This window comes from Belonocnema kinseyi, chromosome 1 (assembly GCF_010883055.1).
Source record: "Belonocnema kinseyi isolate 2016_QV_RU_SX_M_011 chromosome 1, B_treatae_v1, whole genome shotgun sequence".
Taxonomy (NCBI): Eukaryota; Metazoa; Arthropoda; class Insecta; order Hymenoptera; family Cynipidae; genus Belonocnema; species Belonocnema kinseyi.
Window position 1 is genome coordinate 179278888 of NC_046657.1, and position 16409 is coordinate 179295296.

The 16409-nt window shown below is 34.1% G+C and overlaps 1 protein-coding gene across 5 annotated transcripts in view; it reads left to right on the forward strand.

The window, feature by feature from the left end:
• The window catches only part of LOC117170293 (MFS-type transporter SLC18B1-like), a 245244-nt gene that overhangs the window by 116200 nt on the left and 112635 nt on the right, over positions 1–16409 (forward strand). The window lies entirely within an intron of this gene.

Below are 16409 nucleotides of genomic sequence, written 5' to 3' on the forward strand. Positions count from 1 at the left end.
ACGCCAATTAGCACAAATGGTAAGTTCCGACAGTGCCTACAAGTGTGCCTACTGGCCGCTAAATGGCAATACCGGTTTCATATGTATACACCTGGTATGTAATTCATAGAATTTACGGAATTCAAGGATTTCATGTAATTGATGGATTTCGCGAAATTCATGGAATTCGAGAATTCAAAGTATTTATAGAAATCGAGGAATCCAGGGAATTCATGGAGTACATCAAATGTACGTGAATCGTGAAATTTACAAAATTCAGAAATTTTACAGAATTAACGAAATATACGAAAATCCAGGAATCCACGTAATTGATAGAATTCAAGGAAATAATGCAATTCGTGGAATTCACTGAATCTTAGGAATTCAAGAAATTCATTAATTCTATTTGTTACATAAATTCCTTGAATTCCGTGAATTTCATAACTTCTTCCAGTTCTGTAAATTATGTAAAATTCATGAATTTCTTATAACCAAAATTCCTTGAACACCATGAATTTCATAATATTCCTGTAATACCGCTAATTCCTTACATCCAATCAATTCTTTTAACTCTGTAAATCTTATAAATGAAGTGAAATCGCGATTGACATACATTTCATGCATTCCATGAATTTGATGAATGACCTAATTCCTTGAATTTCGTGAGCTTCATATATTCCGTCAATTCGGTTTATTCTGTAAAATACATTAATTCCTCGAAATTCATGATTGCCGCATATTTTATGAATTTCGTGAAATCTCTGCGTTCTTTGAATCCGAAAATTCATCAAATTCCGTGAATTCCTTGAATTTCATGAATTCCATGAATCCCGTGAATTGGACCCATTTCTTAAACTCTACAAATTCCACGAATTCCACTAATTCCGTGAATTCTATGAATTCCTCAAATTCTGCGAATTCCTTGAATTTGGTGAATTTCTTGAATTCCGCACATTTCTTAAAGGCCGCGAATTCGTTAAGTTCCACGAATTCAGTGAATTCTGTAAATTTCATAAATGAGGTGAATTTCATGATCGCCATACATTTGATGTAATTCAGGATTCCCTTGAATTGTTTTAATTACGTGGATTTCTTGTATTCCGTAAATTCCGTTCATCACGTAAATTCCATAAATTACATGAATTTAAGGATTGCCGTGCATTTCATGTATTCCGTGATTTTCTGCAATTTCGCCAATTACATGGATTCTTTGAACTTCGTAAATTCCGTGGATTCTGTACAATTCTAGAATTCCAGGCATTTCTCGATGGATGTAAACTTTACGTATTTCATGAATTTTATAAGTTTCTTGAACGCCGTAAATTCCTTGAATATCGTGAATATCTTGAACTTGCATTCCGTACGGTTGAAATATGAAAAAATTATCTCACTAATATTTAATTTGTCGATTCCCCATATAAGAATTATACTGCTATCACTATGCCACAATTGTGAATAATTGCTTTTCAGAAAAAAGATGTGGGTGCCTCGTTACGCACGCTAGAATTGAAACTTCGCTAAAATGTTGAAGTGGCATATTGTATTTGGTGCGCTACTTGAATTTCATGAATACCTTGCACTCCATGAATACCGCGAATTCTATCAATTGTATGTTATCATCCGTGATTTCCATAATTTCAGTGATTTTCGTTCAATTTGTAAAGTTCATGAATTCCATAATTCCTCGAAATCTATGAATTCCTTGAAATCCAAGAATTGCGTGGATTCTCTGATATCAGTGAGTTCTTTGAATTTTGCTAATTCCTTGAATTATTTGAATTCCCTAATTCCATGATTTTTTAAATACAGTAAATGGCGTGAATTTTAGGAATTCCATAAATTTCTATAAGTCATTGAATTCCAAGAGTTCTTATAATTCGCTGAATTCCATGAATGTCGGGAATTCCTTGAATTAAATAAATACCTTAAATTTCCTAAATTCCACGAATTTCACGAAGTCCGTGAATTCTACAAATTCCATAAATTATTTAAATTCCTTTAATTCCTTGAATTCCTTGAATGAAACTTTCTGTTTATTCAACTGACCGCCCCCCCCCCCGCTTGAATACATCCCTTATTAGACATTGACTAAATGTTTTTAAAAAACTGTGTTAATTCAACCGAACATGTCAACAAGGCATCACTTAAATATATTAGCGTAACAGTAAATGTTTCGTAATAATCGGAGCAATACAAGAGAACTTACCGCATACGCTGAGCTTCAATTATAATGTTACCATTCGGAAAGAATTCAAGAGGGTACTTGTAATGGTCCTCGTTGCATTCATCCAGAATAGGCCAGTACCAATTTTATTTCCGTAATGGGTCGTTGCTCAAATTGCGAGCAACTCGAGTTCAGTAATATGCACACACGCCCATTCTACCACGCGAAATACCACTTTATACTTTCATTTTTACAAAGAAACATTTGCTTTTGTACCGGAAAGATGGTGGTCTGCACTAAACAGTAAAACCAGGGATGCGTTTATATCCAATAGTTTTCTTATGTCTTCCCGCTGCAATACAAATTCTGTCTCCTAGACCAAAAATTAATTTTAATTTTAAGTTTCGAAAAAAAATAGCTCGTCTTTCGTCTTCATTCGTGGCAGCTTCTACACCAGGGAAAACAAAGCGGCTTCCACTTTATTAGAAATTTTTTGCGGGATTTCCGAATTAAAAACTTAACCCACGGGGTTCCGAAAGAGCTCTGTTTTGGGGCCGAGACTCTCTAGTTAGGACAACAGTTTCTTTTTGATCTTGTTATTTTACACAATCCCTTCCCTTAAATGATTTAATCCAGAGAGACGTTCTTGAGAGCGGGCAAAACATACGGGTTGTCGCATATGTACCTACGTACCTAAAACGGACGGGCGTTGAACGGATCACCGAAACCGGATCCTTCCGAGAACTTCTTGTCAACTTCAGGAACCTCGTCAAACTGCGTATTAAATTTTTTGATCGGTGCACCTGGTACGTTCAATGGAGGAGGTCATTTAGGGTAGGTGTTTCTGCAGCTGTAAGGATATTACACTGCCCTGCAAAAGTTTGAACTTACTTAGAAAAATCGTTTTTTTGTGTATTTATCGCTTTAATTATACCGGAGCTAAAAAAGTGTCTCTTCAAAAGGTTGATTGTTTTCGAAGTTCTGATTGAAATAAGCCCCGGGTGAAGCCAATTTGTCTAGTTTTTAGGTAGATATTGGAAAATTAGTGTAAATTTCAATGTTTTCCTAAATTTTCAATAACTTCCGAAATAGTCAACGTTTTTCATTTTTCTTGAGCTCATTTTGAGCTTTTTTTTCACCGTATCACAACAGCTTACGAGTGTGAATCGAGGTAGTTGACCGGGGGTGGAATGTAGATGAGATTCCCGCATTCCGAATTATGTACCTGGTGCGACCCAAATCTCACCGCCCACGATTCGTCGCAAGATGGGAGAGCTTGTATATTTTAATTATATTTAATAATTCTTTTCAAAAGTGTTTGCTTTTATATTCTCTTAACGGCGTCCGTAGACCCGGAGACATTTCATTCTTTAACGCTTTAGGGTGGAATCTCGCGCGGGTCTCCAGTTAATTTTCCAATTATTCAAATTTTGTGTCATTTGAATTTTTTAGTCAGACTTGGCAAGATTTCGTTTATCATATAAATGTTCTCTTTTTAATATAAAATGTAGACTCTTGTTCTTTCTCTCTCTCTATGCGAATGTAATCTTGTTCCCATTAACCCGCTTTTAGTCTTATTGTAAAAATTGCTTTTAAAAGGATTTTTCCTCGCCTTATTTAATAAATGTAAATACTACTTATTACTTGTTTTAAATCGATCAGTTTACTTATTTAAAAGACCTCTCAGATGTTTTTCTCAGATGAGATATTCAGGTACGCACGCCACTTCACAAAAATAATTGGCTAACGCTTACAAATTATTTTCAAAAACTGAATCTAAATAATATTCATAAATGTCTTTTAGATTGTTAGAGTTATTTCTATGAATACTTAGAATTCCACTAATTCCATGAATTGCTTTGATTCACTGAATTCCGTAAATTCTAGGATTTACAGGAGTTTCTTGAATTTCGTGAATACTATGTACTTAATGAAATCCATGAATTCCGTTAATTCCACGAATTTCTCAAATTCAATAAATTCCACGAATTTCTCAAATTCAATAAATTCCAAGAATTCCATTATTTCCTCGAATTTAGTGAATTACTTCAATTCCGTGAATACCTTGAATTCCTTCAATTACGGGATTTCTTTCAATTCCATGAACACCGTGAATTCTTTAAATTGCGTAAGTTCCGTTAATTCTGTAATACTCATAAATTACTTGAATATCATGATTGAAGTGCATTTCATGTATTGAATGAATTCTTTGAGTTCCTTGAAATCCGTGGATTCTTTAGATTTTGTCAATTTTTTGAATTTCTTGTACTCCGTAATTCTGCAAATTCTGTTAACTACATGCATTTTATGAATTCAATGGATTCCGAAAATTCCATGGATTTCATGCATTCCTAGAATGCTATGAAAAATCATAGTTTTGTAGAGAAGAGTGAAATGGTAAAAAGACTGAAGGAAACGGAGATGAAACTTTAGATCTGATAAAAGAGGAAAGACCGAAATAAATTCGCGAAGTTGTGATAGAAGTAATAAGGATTTATGAAGAAAAGCAACGGAAAGGTGGAGAGGAAATAACAAAAGAAATTCGGCGGGGAACAACTGAACTTAGAAAAGAAATAAAGAAATCGGAAGAGTTCAGGGAACAATTAGAGAAGAGGATACAGCCATCAGAACAAAAGCTAGAGATCCAGGAAGATAATATTAAAAAGTCAGAGGAGATGTAAAGTAGGATAAAGAAAATGGAAAGCTCGAACCAGGAGTTTGAAGGGTACAAATAAAGACGAAGTATGAGTTGAAGAAAATAGCGAGAGAGAAAAGAAATAAGAAAATAAGAAAATGGGTTAAGTATGGGAGAATACAGAAAGATGGACTATGGTGGGATTCGGACGAAGACAGGGAAGAAGCAAAAAGAGACGAGAAACGAATGTAGGAGAGAATGGAGGATATGTTAATGGATTATAGTAGGATTGAAGAGAAAGGTTAGGGATTTTATGAGAAATTTGATACAATATGTTCTATTAATAATGGTGGAGACGCGAATAGATGAAAAGGGCAAAGAGGAACAATGAAAAGGGCAGAGAAATTGGAGGAATAGTGATGGGAGTAATGAACGAATATATAACAGGGAAAGATAAGGAACAGAGGGAAGAAAAAAAAGAAGGATTAAGAGTAGAAGAGGTAAAGATGAGAGGGGATAAGTGAAAGGTAGTGGGGCTTTATGCGAACGGAGATATGCACGAGAAAGCAGAGGAAATGGAAGAATTGATGGAAGAAAATAAAGAAAAGACTAGGGTCATAATAGGTGGGAATTTAGATTCAAGAGCAGGAGGTGTAAGAGGAACAGAACGAGGAGAAGAGAGAGGAAGAAAATCCAATTAATAGTACTAAATGGGAAGAGAAAGAAGTTGTTGAAGAGCTTGGTGTAGATAAGATGGTTTATCTCATATGGAAATATAGAAGAAGATGAGGAAAAAGAATATACACGCTCAGGAGGAGAAAGGGGAATGGAAATAGATTATGTGATAATGGATTATAAGGTAAGAGAGAAGGTCATGGAACTAGAGGTAGGATATTATATTGATTCTCAAAAATAAATAAAAAGGGAGCAACGGTAAAAAGTGTAGCAAAAGGAAATTGGTCAAGGCAAAGAAAAGAACTTTTTTTAAAGAAGCCTGGAATATTAGAATAGGAGAGGGAAATGTGGACGAGGAGATGGACAAAATAATAGCAGAAATAAGAAGGGGATGAGAGTGCACAAACATAAATAAAGTTAGTGAAGGAGGGAATAAAAGTGAATGGGATGAGGATTGTAAAGAATGAAAAAGGACGGCAGAAAGGAATTAAGAAAATGGAGAACTTAAAATGTAATGGGGAAGAATATAGGAGAAAAAAGAAGCAGTATTTTGAGTTTAGGGAACAACAGAAAGAGGAAGAGAATGAAAGGTTTGAGGAAGAGGCGGAGAAGGCTGTGAAAGAAGAAGAGGTTTAAAAGGTAGTAAACGGAGAGAAAAAGAGGATGAAAAGCAAACCAAGATGTTGAAAGGGTAGAATGAAAAAAATTATTTTTTAAATTTGCTAGGAGGAGTAGAGAGAAAAATTAGGAAGAAAGGAAAATATGGTAGAGAAAGAGATGAGGAAGAGGAAATAACAAGGGATGAAATAGCCAGGTGGTATATAGATATATAGATATATAGAGGGACGGAACTAAAGAAATAGGCATTGGTAATGTGTGCAAAGTATAGAGAGGAGATGGATGGCCAGAGTTATGGAAAGAAGGAGAAGTGATACCAATAGTGAAGAAAGGCAAAGAAGGAGAGATCAACGATTATAGGGGTGTGACGTTGACGCCAACACTGTATACCGCACACGGAAAGTTTTAAAGTGACAAAAAGCAGGGTAAATGTAGGAGAGCATGTAGGATATAGTTTCTGGTTGGTGAGAAGAGTGAGGCAAAGGTAATGTGCTTTTGGAAAGGAGAGGAAAGAATGAACAAATGGAAGGGGTGATGGAAGGGCAGAAAGTTAGAAGAAGTAAAAGAGTTTAAATATTTGGGATATATCCTGCAGACGAATGGAGATCATACATCTCATATAAGAGAAAAAATAAAAAAGCAGCAGGAGTATTGAAACAGATATGTGGAATAGGAAAAAAAGTTTTAAAAAAATTGGAGAAGGATAATGTGGTTATTTCATACGCTGGTATGGTCGGTATTAGATTATGGAGCACAGATATGCCGATGAAAAGAAAGAAAAGATATTCAGAGTTTACAAGAAAGGTGTATAAGGTGTCCAACAGGGGCAGACTAGAATAAGCTAATATATCGGCGGTGCTGATGAAAAAAAAAACATGTAAAATAAAGCTATGAAGAAAAACTTTTTCCAAAGACCCCGTGAAAAATAAATTGTTTATTAAGTCGCTGTGAACAAAAGCACATTTTTTTAAAACACCGCAAAGAAGAACATATGTCAGTGAAAGGCTACGAAAAATATATATTTCATTAAATGCTGAGAAAAAACATTATTTCTGTAAGCGCCGTGAAAAGAGACCTTACTCATGAAAAAACCCTGGAAAAAAACCTTATTTGTGAAAAGACGTGAAAAAGACCGTATCCCTTAAAACTTTTAATTAAACTGTTTTATTCCAAAAAAACTATAATAATCATGTTGTCGTACAAAAAGTATTATTGGTGGACTATTCAAAGAACTATAAATGAATCTCAAGTTATAATCGTGTGTTGTAGGCTGCCAGCCGCTTATTGTCTGGGTTTGAGTGTTGTTTATACATTTATGTTTAATATAGAGCGCGTGGATCTATGGATATTCATATAAAGCATAGTTCATAATAGGAAAGAGGAGAAAAGTACAGGGCATTGTTTACTAAAATATATTTTTTATTACGGCCATTCAATGATGCGGGTTTTTTTCACAGTATTTATACAAGATGTGTTTTTTCACAGCGCTTACCAATATGTATTTTTTACAGTGTTTGGTGAGAGATATGATTGTTTATCACATTTTATAGAGATGAGTTTTTTTTCCATGGCGTTATGATAAAAAGTGTTGTTTTCACAGTGATATAATTTGCGGGTTCGTTCTCCTAAGCAACGGCGATATATGATTACAGAAGAAGCGGAAAGGGATAAATTAAGTACTAGTGCGGGAAAGAGTGCATGGAAGTTTGAGACGAAGCTGAAGGAGAGAAAAAATGGGAGTTAGCAAGAAATTGTTTGATGGAGGTAGGAGAAAGGAGAGGGAGGGCGATAGAATGAACAAGATGGGAAAAAGAAAGGAGTAAGTTCTCTAATGCAAAAGACATAGAAGACGGGACAGGAGTAAACTATGAAGAATTAGAATAAAAGGAGAGGGAAAGAGTATTAATAGAAAGATGGGGTATGATTGAAGAATCAAAACTTCACCGTGTGGTTGAGTTTATTATTTTGTGGGGACGTTTGCATCTGGTCTTCGTCCGAGAAATACTACTTCCTAATACTCAGAGAGATAAGCAGTCCTTTTTTAACTTTAGTCTTTGCAACCCAAATACCAACGTTAATAGCTCACTTCACGGTAGCTTAGAGCGTCTACTATGTAGTTTCTATCTACTATGTCCATTGGACGCGGCCTTCGCTTAATTTTGAGAAAAAGAATGCACTTCGTTGGTCAAGTTTTGATTTAACGTCTTGCCAGTGGTTTCAAAGCGCCCAATTCAGGAGACTGGAGAGAAACCTCTGTTTTACACTTCTGTTTGTTTTTTAATTTCGTGGCGCCACCTTTGTCATCCTATACTGAGAAAGCGGCTTCTGCTTCAATTTCAACTGGAGAAACCAAGAGAAAAACTTAAGGGGTTACGCGAGGTATCGTGGCTACCAACTTAACGGGCACTAAACTTTTCTCGAATTTACGGAGGATTTGGAAGTATTACCTGCTCGTCACAAGTAGATTATACGACTGCCTTGAGATTTTCCGGAGGGTGTTTTTTGTCCATGTGGTCAATGTGGTGGTTGAAAGTGGGGAATTTTTATGACAAATGTTATTATTTTTGGTGAAAAGGTTGGGAAATATGGAAGTTAGACTTTAGCTTAACTGCTTTAAATTTGTGCTTCTCAACAGTTATCTCATCCCTGTAGGCAAATCTTTATTTCGATTTAACTGAATTCCGCTAAGATTTCGGTTTGCAGGTTTTTTTTAATTCGCAGTCTCTCAGGAAATAATTGACTTCAAATTTTACTTTCAAAATCTAGTTTTTATTTTGTGTGAAATTACTGCGTGTCTCGCCTTTCAATTTATGGATGTTAATATTTATTATTTAAGGCTACTTTTTAAGTTCAAAACTGTTTAATTCTGAAACTGCTCTTTGCCTCATGAAATTCTGTCTATTTTCAAGGAAGTTATAGCCGTCTAAAGTTTTCTTGTTCAGAAGGTTGGTTTGAGCCGAGAAGGAGTGGATTGAATAGGGTAGCTATGAGAGATCAAGGAGTTCAGAACGGCTGGAGAATGCAGGAAGATAGAATTGGATTACACCGACACGGTCGTTGAAACAAAGCATCCTCGTGCGCCTCTCCTGTATGATACCTCGGTACGTCGCGCGACTTTGTGGTATGTGTGAGGGGCATTCAACCATTACTGCGTTTATTATACCCACGTGTGCACGTGAATGTATTTATTGTAGTTTTGGTTTATTCCTTCATCCATTTATTCATTCTCGTCATGCTATGCTTATGGCTTGAATGAACCCTTTACACGCTATTTAACTCTAGTTTTTATTTTAGGTTTCTGTCTGAGAAAAATACAATTATGGTTCACAATTTTTTTAACCTACTTAAATCTTCTTAGTTTTGGATATTTTGTTCGTCTCTTTTTTCTTCAAATTCCGGGTTTTATATTCCAATCAAATCTTATAACAATATTTACAACAACAAATATTTCACTCCTTGCGCAAAAATTAAGAAGGAATTCTTCGATTCGCTCGAGTTTTCCCATTCTTTATTGCCATTATTTTAAAGTGCCTACTTGGCGGCCTAATTTATGATCACTCTAGTTATATTAAAACCGTAGTGTCACAATCGAGCAAACAAATTATTTCGAATCTAAACAGATGTAATTTGAAAAATGAGAATTAATTTGTTTTCCTTATATTTTGACATTAAAATCTTTGTGGTGTCTTATTTTTACGTAACACATGCATTCTGTTAATTCCATGAATTACATCATGTCCATGAATTTCGTTAATTCCTTGAATTCTGTAAATTTCCTAAATTCCTTGACTTCCGTAAGTTCTCCAAATTCCATGAATTCTTTAAATTCAAAGAATCACTTGAATTCCTTAAATTCTACGATTCTTTGAATTCCCTGATATTGATGAATTGCATGAATTTCGTGAAATTTATGAGTTCCTTGAATTCCTTGGGTTTTGTCAATTTCTTAAATTCTGTTAATTCCGTGTATTCTGTGAGTTCCGTTAATTCTGTAAAGTTCATGAATTACGTAAATTTCATGATTGCCGTACATTTCATTCGTTTCTTGCAGAGTCTGTTTCCTTAACCTTGTCAACTTCTCTCATTTCATGAATTTCATGTATTTCTTACATTTCGTAATTCTTTAAATTCAGTGATTTCAATGTATCCTTAAATTCCTTACATTTCTTGAATTCTGTAAATTTCATGAATTGCGTGAATTCCATGAATTTTTTGAGTTTTCTGAATTTAATTAATTTCTTGAAATCTATTAGTTCCTCGCATTACTTGATTTTTGTGAATTCTATGAATTCCTTGTATTTCTTAAATTCCTTGAATTAAGTAAATTCTTTACATTCCGGGAAATCCGTGAATTCTTTTAATTCTGTTAAATACAATAATTCTGTGGATTCCATGAATTTCCTGTAATCTAGATATCTAGGAATACCTGGAATTCCACGAACTCTGTGAATTTCATGAATTTCGTGAAATCCATGAATGGATAAAATTCCGTTATTATGAATTACATGAATTCTTCAATTCTGTGAATTCCATAAATATCGTCAAATCTGGGAATTTAGTTAACTGTTTAAAATTTATTAATGCCATGAATTTCACAAATTTTGAAAAATCCATAAAATGCTTGAATTCTTTAAATTCCGTTCATTTTATGAATTACGTGAGTTATTTATATATTGTTTTACATGAAGCACACTAGATTATAATTTTTTGGAATTATAAATCCTGATCGAATTTTAACAAGCTATCCTGGTAATATCTAATTAGATTTATGATAAGAAAACAGAGAAAGAATGAGTCATACGTTATACGATATTTGGATGTTTAATTTGCAATTAATACAAATGTTATAAGCAGGGGATAATGAGTCCCAATTGATGGGGGTTAGTTGTCGTTTGGCTGATTAGGCGGTTTGACGGTTGCGTTACCGTACCAAGATGAAACAAATTATTGGAAAAAAACCGGTTTGAACTTCTTTTCACAAAGATAAAAAAATCACATGCGTAATAAATTCACTATTATTAAATATTACCTGACAGACTTAAAAGTCACAGCTCGATCAAATGCGATGCTGGTCAAAACTCGCAGGCATTCGAAAGTACAGTAATTGAATGATTAAAATGCGGTTTCGTTTCGAAAGCGAGGAATGCCATAGGCTCCGCCCATTACCAACATAGATCATTACGCGATCATCTATTTCCCAATACCTAAATCTTATTTTGACCGCTCTTTTCATAACTACGGCTGGACATAATTTATACCCATCATTCGTAGACCTGAGGTACAATCTTCGGATTTCCTAGCGGGAATACATTTGATTTCTCCTGCACTTTTCACGATTTTAGCGGGAAAATATTTATGCATATAAAATTGCATCATTATCCCCATTTCGAAAGGTTGAAGAATTATATAACGTTTCGAAAATCAAGAAAAATGTATAAAATGCGGGTATGTAATTTGCCATTGAACTATTGTAGCTTGCCATAATGACATCTTCGTTTTCTGGTCACATACTTTATTCCTTAATCTGCACATCTTGAATACAGAATCATAAAATCGTGTTAAAATAAGTACTAGTTCAGAATGAAACAATCAACAGCCAAGTGCCCAGAGTAAATTTCTCTTGTTATCACTGGAGCATTTGGTATTCCTTCGCGATTTTAATATTTTTTCAAACGGCACGGATTATAATTGCTAATTATTTTCTCAGGATCGTCCTCCTCAACCAACTGAAACGCTTTCTCCCCAAACTTCCTACTGATTCGATATCGATCGTAATAGATGCGGACAAATTTACGAATTACTTTGTTAAATGCGTCGGATTTTTTAGGAATGTTCAACAGAACTTTATCACCAGTCTTTAATTTAGCTCTTGAAACAAATTTTTAAGCAAGCAGTCATTTTTCAAAAAAACTCCATAATTTCTAATTTGTCAATGAAATTTTATCCTAATGAGAAATATCTTTAATTTCTGAGAATGAAATCATCTTCTGGATGATATCATGTAGTTTAACAGAAAAATGACACTCATGTACAGAGAAACTGGTACTGTTATGTGTTATAATAGTCCACAAAGATTCAATGGATGGTAAATGTTTTGCCCAGCAAAAGTGTCTGAAAAAAGGTCTGAATAATCGGGCCCGATTCCCTCATTAAACTTTTAGTTGGATTACTTTGGGGATGTCTTACTGAACTTAACAAGGGTTTTATGCCTTTCAGTTACAATACCGCACTCCAAAGAGGTGATGAAAATAAGACAAAAATACATTATACACCACCGATTGATCGTAGTAGTGGCCCATAAAAGTTTACAGTTATTAATTAATTTGGGTTTTCCGCTTTGATGAATTGGAATCTTTCTTCCATTTAAAAATGTACAGGATTTATTATTTGAAAACGATCACAAGTTACAGCAAAACTTTTTAATGCACTGGAATTCTAAGTTGCCGCCGATTTGTTTTTAAAAGACTTTTAGTCGTTATAATTTTGTTGACTAACTTATATGCCGTGAATGACATATAACTGGAATAGCAAAAGGAATCTAGTAGACCTGCGCATAATTTCTTTTAATACTTCGATAATTTATAAATTTAAAAAATCGTGTAAAATATGGCAGCTTTGCCCCAAAAAAGTCTGTCTAATTCAAAAATGAAGAAACCGATTCAAAATGACCTTGCTTGAAATGATCATTGAAGTACATGGCAGATTCGAAGATGCTTGAGAAAATGACCGACTCACATAGTCGAAAACCGATTATGTTTTAACTTTTTGAATCTGCAAATCACAGATACACAATTCACCGTGTCGTCTGTTCAATGAATTCTTTACCGTGTTCTTGCGAAACTTTGATGTTTCTAAATTTCTTTCTAAAATCTGTATCTACTTCAATCAGATTGCATGGAATAATTTGACTATCAATAGGCAAATTAACTGTTAAGTTATGAATATGTACTCAGGATGTTCTTTCGCTCCTCCTCAAATTTTCGAGACGGATTTCTACTAAAAAAATTAGCAATGAAGCTTTGATTTCCTAGACAATGCCTTACATCAAATTCTTATTATTGAAAAATTACGCTCCACCGCCTGAATTAAGAAAGTAAGCTCTTGATGATCGGTAGTAATTTCAAATGTGTTTCTTTATAAATACCTACAACATATGGTAACTGAATAAATGATGGCTCGAAACTCTTTTTCTGTCGTCATATAGTGGGTCTCTGTTTTGCTCAAACATCGGCTCACTAAAGAAATTACGTAATTATCGCTCTTCTCATCAGTCGGATATAAAATTCTGCTGATACCCTTGTTAGAAGCGTCAGATTCAAATGTAAACTTAAAATTTGAAAGATAATTTCTTAGCATGATACTATCTGCGAGATTATTTTTTAATTGTATATGAATTTGTCAGTGATTTTCAGTCCGATTCTAACAACTAGATTCCTTAAGAATATCTCTGAATGGTTCTATATAGTTTGAATAGGGCGATACGAAATGTCGATAATAATAGCATTTTTCCAAAACAACGTTGCAATTCTTTTCTATTCTCCGGTCCAGCAAAATTTCTAATAATTTGTAGTTTATCTATATCGGGCTTAATTCCTTCAAGGGATAATTGAAATTCCGGAATTGTAACTTATTTTTGAAAAAGTAATGATTGATCTAATCTCAGAGTGGAATTGTGATCTTGCATAGTAGTGGAAATAGAATAAATATCATTTAAATGATTTTCGAAATTACCGACAGTGCTAATGACCCAGCCATCGCCATAAGCTTTGAGAGAAGTCAAATGGATTACCTAACACATAGTTTAAAGTCCTAATGAAACCCGAACGGGCTGTCTTTATACCGAATCGTATTCGACAGAATTGGTGCACCTTATAATTATGCAAAAATGAGTTATACTGACGAGAATTCTGATTCAATGGAATCTGCCAATAGCCATTTTCCAGGTAAATCGTCGAGATATACCTTACACCATGAAATTTCTGTGTAATTTCCATAATCAAATGCATTGCTTCATTTTCAGATTCGATTATGTTATTGATAAATCGTGCATCTAGGTAAATACGAATAATTCCATCGCTCTTAACTACTACACGCAAAGGGTTACAATACGAACTTTTTGACCTTTCAATTATTCCTGCAGAGAGCATTCTATCAATTTTTTTATCGCCCAAGACACGATATTCCAGAGGAATGGGATAGGACCTATGAACAATCGTTTTATGAGGTTTGATTTTAAGTTGATAGTCATAATAACCGGTACTCTGATCTAGGTATGAAAAAAGTTTTTTAAATTAAGATAATCTTTGAACGAAGGTTTCGCGTTCCCCAGGACTTAGCAATGTAGGGGATTCCGCGATCGATCGAATGTCGTTCAAGAAAGTATAATTTTCGGAATCATTATAAACTTGATTTGAACGAAAGATATTTAACTGAGATAATTTGAGTTCGTTTAGATAATTTTCATTGATAATGTTTTCCAAAGCATGATCATCATCATACTCGGGATCATTTAAATTTATAAAATATAAGGCACTGGTTTCCCTTTTGTCATCGTTAATTATATTCGCAAGCTCTTGTTTATCGAGGAGATCTCGTTCTCCATTATTGAGACCAGATACATGAATCGAATTTGTTTTTTAAGGGATCATCATAAAATTTTATTTTATTTTGTGTAGAAATTTCACGAGTAAAAACCATTGTAACCAACGTATTATTAACAGTTTTGACTTTTCATAATTTCCTATTCTGACATTTAAAAGTGCTTGTCTATTTATTTTTGTCATTTTCTTTCCAATAGCTGTGATAAGTAAAACATTTGAGACCGGCAATTATAAAATTTTCCCTTGATACAATAAATATTTATAAATTTTTTTAGAAAAGAACGTGATTTAACTACCTGTGTCTGTAAAAACAGGAGTAGAAAAATTAAAAACAGAAACCAGTAGAAATCAAAATTCTGGATTTTCAAAAATTCACCTTTTTAAGGTTGATCAATAATATTATTTTGTAGGTATCCAAAAATCTCATAAGGCCCCTGACGCGTCGCCAGACCCGAACACACAGCGTCACTATTCAGTTTAAATGATTTATTCAAGCAAAAGTAAGAGGGAAAACATTCAAATCTTGTAGCTGGGCTGGATACGAATTATAATTGGAGTAAGGTTGAACCATAACTACATTCATTGCGTGATGAGGGTGATTCTGTGCATTGCCACAACCCATGCTGTTTCAATTACACGGATGATGCATGCACGAATACAAGTTATAATTTGAATTTTGAGATCAAAATTCATATACCGAATTGTTATAAGATTCATTAAATGAATTTGCATTAGGCTGTAATCCATGAACATTAGACTTGAAATCCTTATTTCGAAAGTTATTGTTTTGGACTTGATTATATTGACGCTGTCTACCATTCTCACGTTCTTCATGTGTCAAATCAAGATGCGCTAAGGCTTGTGTAACTTTATTTACGTCAGAATAGTCTAAGATGCTCAAAGCTTCGCGGACTCTTAATGAAAGTTGTTGTATGATGCTATAATTAATCTCATATGATAATAAAGCTGGTAAGAAATATTGAACTTCTTTATATTGCGAAAGGAAGAAAGCTTGCAAATTTCCCTTCCTTGGATCGACTCCTCTAGCTGACCATTAAAATTTTATTTTTACCCTAATTGAGTTCAGATACAATTTTTTAAAAATCTAGTTTTGAACGCAGCATATTTGGCAAAACTATACCGAAGGATATCGAACCGCGTTCGTTCTCTACATTCTTAAGCATTTTCAAACAGCAATAATTTGTGTATTTCTGGGATTTTTTTAGCATTAAAATATTTTTCTAACGATCCTAAGAACTCATTTGGATTTTTTCCTAAGTTATTTTTAAATTTATGTAATTTAACGTCGATGCTCAAAGTTCTTAAACCGCTCATCAAATCCTTGATGACTTTACTTGCGTCATCGCCCTGCTCGCATTTAGGCTGCTAATTGTTTGGCATTTGAAATCTCGTGATCTTGTCAGACTGAGTATTGTTTAGCGGTCTCAACTAAACGTAAACATGATGTACAACCCTCGAATTTCCTAGCGGGAATAAATTATATTTTTCCCGCGCTTTTAATGAATTTAGCGGAAAAATATGTATGCATATAAAATCTTCTCGCCTTCCTCTATTTTCGAGAATGTCAAAAGAAATTCCGGAAATTCTATAAATTACGCGAATTCTTTGAATTCCGCGAGTTCCATATATTCCGTCAACTTCGTTCATTTGGTCAAATACGTGAATTTCTACAAATTCCTCGAAAGGGGCCATCCATATAAAACATGGACACTTTGGG